We start from the raw sequence: 10,517 nt of genomic DNA on the forward strand, positions 1-10,517 counted from the left end.
AAGCCACCAAACAGCAACTTTAATTAAATTACACGCTCTACAATGAGCTAAAGAACAATTCTAATCAGTGTATATGATATAAAAAGAAAAGACAGAGTAAACAGCACAGGCATTCGGTGCCCGCCTTCTGGCTGGTTCTGGTGCTCGTTGCGATGGACAAATTTCAGTGATTATTCATAGAAAAGCACAACCAATCATAATGAAAATACCAAATGCAAAGAGATGCATAAACGGAACAAATAAATGCGGCACTTTATTCAAAATCGCAGCTAAATACCTACATCGCAAAACCTGGATATTATTCATTAAATGCAGCAATGCTGAATTTGAACCAATATTACAAAGAATCTCTGAGGCTTTGTGTGACTAAATGATGAATTAGCCCTTTTATCAGCAGCGGCTACACTGAGGTGCATATTTGACTCCTCGTGGAGAGCATTTTACTGGCTCAACTGTGATATATGCGGGCCGTATTCTGTCAGTGTTATTGAGTGATGACTTGGGGAAATGGGTTAGAAGAGCACCGAGCGATAGTGAGTTGAAAAATGTCTATTTGCGCATGACAGAGCTTCGGTACGTCACCCAGTGCTGCTGTCAGGGGTGAGCCCAGAATAAATGTGAAGCTGACATCCTGGCCCTTCAAGTATCTTTATGCTACAATTAGCTGCTTGTTTATGACAGCAGAGACTGGGTCACTGTCATGATGGAAAATATACAGTAAGTGTGAGTGTGCGAGAGACAAAAGGAGTCCCGAAGCAGAAGAAAACCCAGAACCAGGAGATTGAGAAATCTTACTGGGCCTTGCTAGAGCTAAAGCACGCACACACTGAGAAACAGGCGAGTATACACACAGCTGTTCATCCTAGAAGTCAAAGTACACACTTCATACACTCTCCTGCGATGCATCTGAAATGAGAAGTCCTAATTATTATTTCCATTGTGTCCCACTCCTGTGACAAGGACCACTAGCTGTGAATGATTATAATTATTACCCGTAGTAGAATAGCAGTCATGCTGTTGTATCATCAGCAACATCATCCAACAGATCAGGGTCAGATCCAACTTGAAATTCATGTATGCAACGCAATTCACATCCTCTGTGTTAAGATATTCAAAAACATTTCTCATTTGACTTCTGCTCAGAAGCAGTATGCATGGATTATGTTTTGCCTCTGGCGCACTATGGTAAATGAAAAGTAAAGCGCCATCCGTCAGCTGACTGCATCTGACAGAAAGACCGTTGCATCTGCTCCACAGACCTTTTTTTTTTCTCACTTCTTCCCATCATGCTCGCCTGCATCAACCACAACTTATGATTAAAAATAGCCATTTGATTCAATTACCTCAAATGTTTGATTAGGGCACAAATGCCGCAGTCTCCACAAACAGCAGCACAATTAAACTGAAGTGAATTACAGCAGATCTTTGAGCGAACGCTGGCCACGCCATAAATTTTAAATACTCGACTTGGGGAGCGAAAAAAAGAGAAAGAAAAAAAAGAAGAAGAAGATTTACAGCAAAATATGGCCTGTCTCTTATTTGTACATAAATTCACAACATCGTTTAGAGTAGCAAACAAGTCTGTCTTGAATGGCTGGTAATTATGTACAGCAGCAAATAAAGCGTGGTTTTCTTTTCTGAGGCACTGGTGGCTTGTTAAGTGGTGAACAGACAAAACAGCATTTAGAAAATGAAAGGTGGAGGGAAACATCCAGGGCACAGCGAGCTTCTCTCCCATTAGAAACAACACTGTCTGTCTCACGACCGTTTGTTTGTTCCAACTGGCTGTACTGGAAAGACGTGCCCCGAACCCCCACCACCAACACTAACTACGTCTTTCTTGTTGTTTCTGTCCCCTCTCCCTCCGTCTGTCCATCCAGCCCTTCCTCTAATCTTCCCACCATGTCCGTCCCCCATCTCCTATGCAGCTCCTCTGTTTTGTTTTGGGTTGTTTTTTTTGTTTTTTTTGCATCCTACCTAATGTTTTGGTCCCTTTTTTTTCACTTTATCAGTCCTTCTTTTTTCAACCCGCCCACATCCACTCCTTTTTCAACCACCAAATCAAAAATAAGGCTAACAAATGTGGCCTATTATCCAGTATTCGGGACACTGACAGTACGTGTCCATGAATGTAGAGCTCCAAATGGCTCAAACATGAGGAATCTAGTTAAAAAAAAACATGTTCGAATTAGACCAGGGGCACTGCAGACAAGGGGAATCTATTACTGTTATTATATAACAAAAAACTGAGCTGTTATTGCCACTGTGTGCACCATTACAAAGGAAACAATGCATAGGAGCACACTGTGTGAAACCAATTAAAATCCAGCCCTGTCATATACCTTCCTCTCTTTCCAGTCACGTTGTGAATATGCCATTTTTACACCATTCATAACGGCGCACCTGTGTCCACTGCGTTAGATCGCCGCCTCTTTCAGTATCCTTCTCAAATTTTCCAGCATCGCATCTCACTATCTGTTTCAAGAATCCCACGAGCTGAAAATACAAGGGGGCCCGGGAGAGTGTGTGAGCAGAACAGGGGAAATTTCACATTATCTATCTATCTGCAATATAAGTGTGATGTGGAAGCAGGAAATGAGCTATGAACGTCAAGCCTGCATGCTCATGGTCCCAGTGGCCACCAGCCTACATATTGAGATCAAGTAGGCAATGTGGAAAGTGGTTTAATAGACCCCAGTTTAATTGGACTTTTATTTGTTAATGGCTGAAATCCTGATGCATTACTTTAATTATCTTGGCAGAACTAATTCATGAACACGTAGGAAAAGAAAAAAATGTGGCCGGACTTGGCATTTAAATAGCATCCAAACGCTCCCTCCCTCCCTCGCTCTCTCTCTTTCTTTTTAAAGCTCCTATCCTCAAAGTACTCTGCTTTTGCTTTCCATGGGATTCTCTCTGATACGACTTGTAAGGCATGTGATGGTTTAAACCCTCAGTGTGCTTTAACCAGCCAGCTGTCATGAATGAGTCCACAGAAAGAGGAGAGGAGAGCACTGAGGCCATTTTTCTCATCTTTTTTAAAAGCGCTGGGGCCCACCCAGATCCTATACGTGAGCATGGCCGTGTTTGCTCTGCCCTCCGAGTGCAGAGTAGGTTTGGCTGCTGCCATGGAAGTGAAAGAGGAGGGGAGGGGCAGGCTCACTTCTACACTTACTAAGCCCACTCACACATGAACTGCTCCGTCAGTGCTGAAGAGCAGCCAATGAAAAGGTGAGTTCCTTAATGTCTTTCTGATTGCGTCGTTTCTAATTCATTACATGACGGCACTGTAACAGTTTTCGCCTCACACTGACACTTGAGTTCTTTAAAACGGGGCGTTCTTTAAAGCAGTTTAGCACAGTTTGACTTTCAGCTACAGGGGAAAATGTTTCCCTCTCTCAGCCAGTGCATGTGTACAGAATTTGTGCATTTCATGGTGTGTTTGTGTGCGTGCTGCAGATTGCATTGGAGTATGTTTACGTCTGTGCGCACGCAAGTAGTATGCGAAAACAAATGTGCGTGTCTTCCCTGGAACGGCTCCTGTCTGGCTGGGGGGGAGCGGAGCAGGCGGTGAAAGAGCTCAGCAGCGCCTCAGTCCCTCAGGACAGACTGCAGCTCTCTCCTCGCGGCCATGAAAAGCAATCAGAGCTCAGCCTTCTCCCCTGGACTTACCTCTGCCTTTAATTACAGAACTCAGCAGCAGCAGCAGCACAGAGAAAGACTGCTTCCGCTGGGCCACAGCCAGCCCGTCACAACCCCAGCACAGGGCTGCGGTCCACACAGCAGGCCTCGGCATACAGTGGCCTGACATAAGCACAGTGTGCTTAAACATGCAGTCGGCCCCGGTGAGCTCAGCGTGCTTCTGCACAGACCGAGACTCGGCTAAGGTGCTTCTATACTGAAAACCACAGCGCTCCAGGCATAAAACACAGCAGGGCTCCATACAAGCTAGGAATGGCCTTTCTGTATGCCTAATGAGATGTTCTCACCTGTGCTCTAGCAGGATAATGCAACATAAGCGACTGGGGAATTATGGAAAAATAATCAATAACACAAATAAATGTTTGCTGCTCGGTACACACATGCACACACTGTCAACCAGAAGCATGACCCTGAGATATGAAGAATGCGAGCACTTGTAAGGAAAAGGATTACTGATGAGGAGCCATTCATTGTGTATAATTGAGACTCTTTCCCATTCAAGAGACATGAGAGTAGAGGCCCAACATGTGCCTTTAGGCTGAGCAGAGGAGAAGCCACGGTGCACACATGGACAGGGGAAGATAAGAGACTATGTACACAAGCTGCTGGTTTTATTGCTGCAACATAACGCTCGGATAGCATTTTAAACACATTTTCAGAAAACCTGCCAGTGCCGTCCTCGCTGCCGTGGAACCGTGCCACGGTGCTGAAATGTGTCATTGGGCTCAATTTCTCACCCAATTTCAACCAAACGGAAAATGGCACTTTGGTGACAGCAATGAGGCTGACCAGAAGGAGATGTGAGTGGCAAATGCCGTAAAAGACAAATCTCCACGGCGCGCTCGGTGGCACACCGCCGAACGAAGGCACGGCTGATATGATAGCTCTCATCATTTCCGTATCTATGATCCTCAAACAAGGTCCTCTCCCCCTCCACACGTCACATAGCCTCGGGTCCAATGGCGCACTGTGCCGTCACACGTGATAATGACACCCACATCAACGTGTCAACTCAATTTGGCTCTCTTATAGGCTCTCTTTGACTCAATCAATGCATGGCCTTCAATCTGGGTTCCACTCCTGTCCTCACATTAGAGGAGTGGGGATGGACAGACATTTTACTAACAGCTCACTATACCTGCCCCCACTCCCCACCCTTGGACATCTGCAGTTTAACATCACATATTACATATTTTCTTTAAGCTAATAATCCAACAACTTTCTCAGAACGTGCAGCAAAGTCAAAAGCACCCTGTCAAGTAGGCTACAAAGGCTTCAAACACAAATCAAAAACCAAGTCATGCCGGGTCAATAACTGTGAGCTGAACAGATCATTAACTGTGGCGATAAATTTGCCAAGTTTTTCTTCTTCTTCTTCTTTTTTTTTTTAATTTGAAAATCCCATCTTACAAGGCATTCCAATAAATATCAGGCAGGCACATTTTTAGCTCGTTAAAATTTAATCCAATTAAATCCCTATTTAAAACAAAGTTACACCTCCACAACAACCAAGCACAGAGGCTGTTATCTTGGGCTGCAGCTCATTATTTCTCAGAGAGGCTCGTCTGGCTGACAGTGTGGTAGACTGGGACATCCAGTAAACATCTGTCATGAAGCATCCTTACAGGGGAGCACAGACACAGTAAGCTACTGATCCAGTGACCCGACAGTGCAGGCATTCACACATGCCTTGGTGCACCTGCGTGTGAGCCTCTGCTATCGTCATGTTTAGGCCAATTTTAAGGATTTGTGCTTATAAACCGTTTATGAATCATTTATTCGCCATCACAGTGGAGGGGCCTAGAGAGATGATGTGTTATCCCATTAGGTTTCAATAGCTCATTCATGAATCATTCATCAGTTTGGACTATAGATTATTCCCCCTTTATTCATTTCTTATTCATTTTGGGCCAGTGTACTGCTCGGGATGCATTACGTTGCTTCAAAATGACGTCCACAGGCCAGTGTTTGCCTTCAAAACATGCAAACAGTGCAAGGTAACTGGCATCAACGCGAACAACCACACGTGGCATCTGTATTTGGATTGAATTTGTGAGCCTTAAACGAATAGATCGGAGCTTGTGCTTTAAGTAAGTGGGGGTATTTTTTTTTCGCAGGGAGAAGGTAATCGATGGAGCAGAGACGAATGAATGTAGGCTACGACAGCTGTCCCAAGGAGGTAGGGCTGCTACTACACCGCATGCATGGTGTGAGTTCTCCCTTTGAATAAAATGTCCGATCAGACCAAATCAAGAAGGCAGGGATATAAATCAGTGTGTGTGTGTGTGTGTGTATGTGTGTGTGTGTATAAATCAGGCTGTCCTGTGCATACCAAATACAGCTCGCTCTCTATTCAAATACACACGGCACGCTGAATCGCAGCATAATAGCGTTTTCTCTGCCTACCTCCAGAGCGTGTGCGCCCAAACTGCGTTTTTTCCCCCGTCGCAATGGGATCCTTCTCAGCTGCCCTGGACAGTATCAGAGATGCGTCTTTCCCCCGAAATGCAAACACTTCCCCTGCATGTCCCCCAACCCTCCCTCCCCTGCCGCCACCACCAGCACCACCACCACCAGCAGCAGCAGCAGCCCGGGCCTCCAGTAATAGCAGGTGGACGCGCCTCTCAATGATGGAGACAGCGCGACTCTCCTCTCCCCCGCCGCTCCATTTTCAATTACGGAAGAATTCGTATTCCAGGAAACGCGCTATAGGGCAGCCAGCATGTCCTAATATCGCCGCTTTTCTCGGGACCAACAGGGGCCGTCGCCTCTCAAACTCCCGATTCGTGGCGCCCCCTCGCCTGTTATCTACCTTTTACGAGATGCTTGATGTTGCCATTGTCACGGTGTATTTTTTTTTCGCCTTCCTTTTTTTTCTTTTTTTTTCAGCTGAACCTCTACCCCTCCTTGCGACGCGCAGTCTCGTAGGCGCGCACTTTACTTGCTCCCCCTCCGATTCTTCTTGGTCCGACCTATGAGCGCGCACAGCCAGCCGACGCAGGGCCACGCACTGCTTTGACGGACGCGCTGAGCAAATCAGGTATAGCCCACTCCAAATAGGACTGTATCATAACAGGGCAACTGCAATGACATGAATAATGAATAAGCTACTCATGTTTGCTGTGCTGTGTGATAGGCCCACTCACAATGCGTACCGGACTGGAAGCGATATTTGGGGAGACTTGAGCGTCTCTCGCTCTCTCCCTCTCTCTCTCTCTCTGTCTCGCTCTCTCAGTATGAATTTGATTAGCAAACTCAATAAACCATTACTTTAAAAAAAACGTGTTTTGCATGTACCTGATTATTTCTGTGTTATTAACGTCTATTCAAGAGGGGGCAATGTTTTTTGAGTATTTTTATGGATTTAAGATCATATGTTAGAGTAATTTTGTCATCGGGTGGACAGGTGGATGTAAAACAAAAAAAACCTATATGTGTGTGTGTGTGTGTGTGTGTGTGTGTGTGTGTGTGTGTGTAAGGTTTAATCATTAGGCTAGATGTCACTGTCCAATTTTCAGCTTATGTTCACAAATAAATGTTTTATTTAATTATTTCCCTGAATACTGATCGATTGTCACACTGAAAACATAAAATGTTATTTTAAAAAGTGGCAACAGCCTGATTTCATTTTTCAGAGGCCAAAGTGCATCCTTCACATGTGACAGGGTAGACAGGCATCATTAACTCACCACATTTGTAAGTGGCACTGATTTGGGAGTGGTTTTCTGCGTGTCTTACACAGTTGCTGTGAGCCAGTAGACCACAGTATTTGATTGCGTTTCTACTGTAGTCTACTTATGCTCCACACTGTCACTTTTTTTCTTTTGGTAGGGGGGCTGTTTAGTGCATGTGTGTTACACGGCTCAGGCTTAGATTATTATTAGAAATCAACATTCCATAATAGATATTTCTTTTGCAGGTCTGTGAGCTGTACAGTTAAGATCCACCTGAACACTTGTTCACATTTTCTCATTCCTCTGTGTTTCTTTGTGCAGGCCAGGGCGTACAACATGCTTCAGGCTGAAGGCGGGTGATTGCACAGGGTGGAAGATGTAGGAGGATGACTGCCAAACCCTATGCAAGTTGTCAGCATGCTAAATAGGTTAGGTGACCCACAGTACTGCTGACTCTAGCCTTGGACTTTGAGTTCTGACAGTTTTACAGGTGGGACAAAGGACTCACCCTTCCCCGCTTTAACTTTATATACAGTTGTATACTGCAGACAGATCTGTTGAATCTTTGATTGTAGTGTTTGCCTAATAAAATAAAATAAAATTCTCCCTGGAGGTGGTCTTTTTGCACATAGCAGTGACTGTCGGTCAGATCTAGAATCTGTGTATTTCACATCCGCCTCTCTAAAATTAGAGTTTGCTATTGCTAATGACAAAGACTTCCATCAGATGTGCACAACAAGGGAAGGCAGCAAAAAGCAAATGTTCAACATTTTTGCACAATGGACTGAAACATGAAGTGTCAGCTGTCAGTTTGTAAAACAGTTAGTCATTAAATTAATTGGTTGGTATAATGACAATTATGGTTTCATACTGTTTAATGAATAACAAATACTAAACATTTCTTCTTTCAGCCCCTGAAATATGATGATTTGATGATAGTCTGAAAAATAAAGGGTCTGATTTCGAGAACTTCTGGTGGATATTTTTATTTGTTTTATAATATTTTACCAACAAAGCTTCTCTCCTGATTGATTCATTTTTCACTTGCTTAAAAATGTCTTTCCCATCGTATTTAACATTATTAAACTTGAATAATCAGGTTATAACTAAAAGGTATTCTGTCAGCCAAATAAAGCGATTACTGTTTATCTAAACTGGGTCACAGTTTTACATACAGTGGATTATTATGGACATTTGTTTTTGGTCTATATCTTTTGACTTATTTCAACTACTCTACTAAGTCCTGATGTACTAAACAGAGGACATCCTGGCCTTTCCAAAGATATCTCACGTGCTTGGGTGTCCTCTTTTAGCTCCAAAGAGGCAAGAAATTACAAAACAGTTAAACTGAAAAATGTTTTTTCTTCAGTTCTCAGGAGGTTGTTGTATTCAGTCTATAGTTATTTGTGGCCTATATATAGTCATCATGGCCATGAATGTTATGGTCATTTTGGAATTTTAATGATTTCTTTGAACTGTTCTTTTTACAGAGTGGAATAATTGTAGAGCATATATCATTAATAACTTTAACAAACGTGAATTGGGCGCACAAGATTTTTAATATATTTGAAATTTTCTCTCATCCATCTAATCCATAGTCCATACATTCACCCCCCACTAATGTTTGATTAAATGTCCCTTAGCAAGTTGTACCTGAACCACACACTTTTAGAATCCATCAACAAGCTTCCGGCGTAATTCTGGCAGGATATTTGACGACTCTCCTTGGTAGAATTTGTAGAGTTCGTTTAAATCGGTTACTTTCCTGGCACACACCCAGCTTTTAAGCATAGTCCACAATTTCTAAATAGGGCTGAGGTCAAGGTTTTGGGACGGTCATTCCAGAAGCTAATTGTTAGCCTGCTTTATCCACTCCAAAACCAGCTTTGATTCATTTTGGATCATTTTCCTGTTGGAACAGACTGTGTCCAAATTATCATCTTGCTAGCTGTTCGTTTGAAAAAATTGAGTAATCTTGAGGTAGCCCTCTGTTGGGTCTCCGCTTGCAGGCCCTGCTGGTGAACAAAGCAAGACAAACAGCTTAACCGGTTTTTAACTTGCGGCGCAAGGGAAGCTGATCGGATCAGGATCTTGGAGCTGAACGCTCCTCCTCCTGTTCCCAGCCAACTTCGACCCCCAGCCTTCCCTGCAGCCTTTTATTCTGTGAATACACAAGGATAGGTGAGGCCATAAATGGCAAGAAGTAAACATCCTTACTAAATAAGGGCACAGAACCTTTAGATGGAATGTGCCTGCAGTTAAACACTATAACTAATTGCCTCCCCCACATCCTACATATGTAGGGGAGGAACAGAAGAATATCTGAACATGCAGTTTAAGACAAGGTTTACAAATTTAAGTACAATAATGACAACTATTACCAAAATCAACCTAACACCCTCCTTTTATTATTTTAGCCACTGTTTACAATGTACCAGTACCCCTGGCAGGAAAACAGCCCCAGAGCATGATGCTACCACCACCGTGTCTGACATTTAGTGCAGTCTTCTTAGATTTGAAAGCCACGTCAATCTTTCATATACAGGCTATAAACACTCTTTTTTTTTCAAATAAGCATAACAATACATAGTATTCAACTTACAATCTCCAAAGAAATTTCAGTTCCAGCGGTATGTCTCAGTTTTGCTGTCATTACAAAGAAATGCTACTGTCATAACTCTACAGATCATGCTAGCATGGCACTCAACAAGCTAACTTGGTTGCGGAATGGCAGGCTTTGGATAATCATCTTTACATTTGGAGCAGATGAAATCTGTATCCATATTCTAACAAGACGCAACACAAATCGCAGCTGTTTAGGTTGTTATTAAAAATGATAGCTTAGATTTAAATGCTGATTCTTGTCCTGTGGCACGATGTCTGTCTGCAAACAGCTGTAAACGAAACAGTTTATTTCTTCTTGTGTGATCGATTTGTAATGTCGCCAATATAATTCGTCCAGTCACGTTATTACTGAAGTCACACACAAGGACAGATTGGTATTCTTTGATATTTGATATTACTCTTAGATCCGTCCTCATAACCATGTCTATCTATAACTCTTTGAAACGCGTTCAAAGAGAGCGCACACAAACACACACGCTGCAAATTACCTTTGAAATAGATAGCATTTATTTGATT

General features: G+C 43.2%; 1 protein-coding gene and 1 long non-coding RNA gene across 6 annotated transcripts in view; one reads left to right on the top strand and one right to left on the bottom strand.

The window, feature by feature from the left end:
* The window catches only part of nexmifb (neurite extension and migration factor b), a 51,447-nt gene extending 45,232 nt beyond the window's left edge, over nucleotides 1-6,215 (bottom strand). For all 5 annotated transcript variants that reach the window (XR_010095408.1, XM_063491763.1, XM_063491753.1 and 2 more), the window contains exon 1: nucleotides 6,109-6,215. The gene's annotated coding sequence lies outside the window, so the exon portion shown is untranslated. The remainder of the gene's footprint in view (nucleotides 1-6,108) is intronic.
* On the top strand, nucleotides 2,914-7,980 carry LOC134640162 (uncharacterized). Its single transcript, XR_010095413.1, has 3 exons — nucleotides 2,914-3,231; nucleotides 5,820-5,881; nucleotides 7,698-7,980. It is a non-coding gene; the product is annotated as an uncharacterized LOC134640162 (long non-coding RNA).
* The last annotated feature ends 2,537 nt before the right edge of the window (nucleotides 7,981-10,517 follow it).

The sequence above is a fragment of the Pelmatolapia mariae genome, linkage group LG2, assembly GCF_036321145.2.
Source record: "Pelmatolapia mariae isolate MD_Pm_ZW linkage group LG2, Pm_UMD_F_2, whole genome shotgun sequence".
Classification (NCBI taxonomy): Eukaryota; Metazoa; Chordata; class Actinopteri; order Cichliformes; family Cichlidae; genus Pelmatolapia; species Pelmatolapia mariae.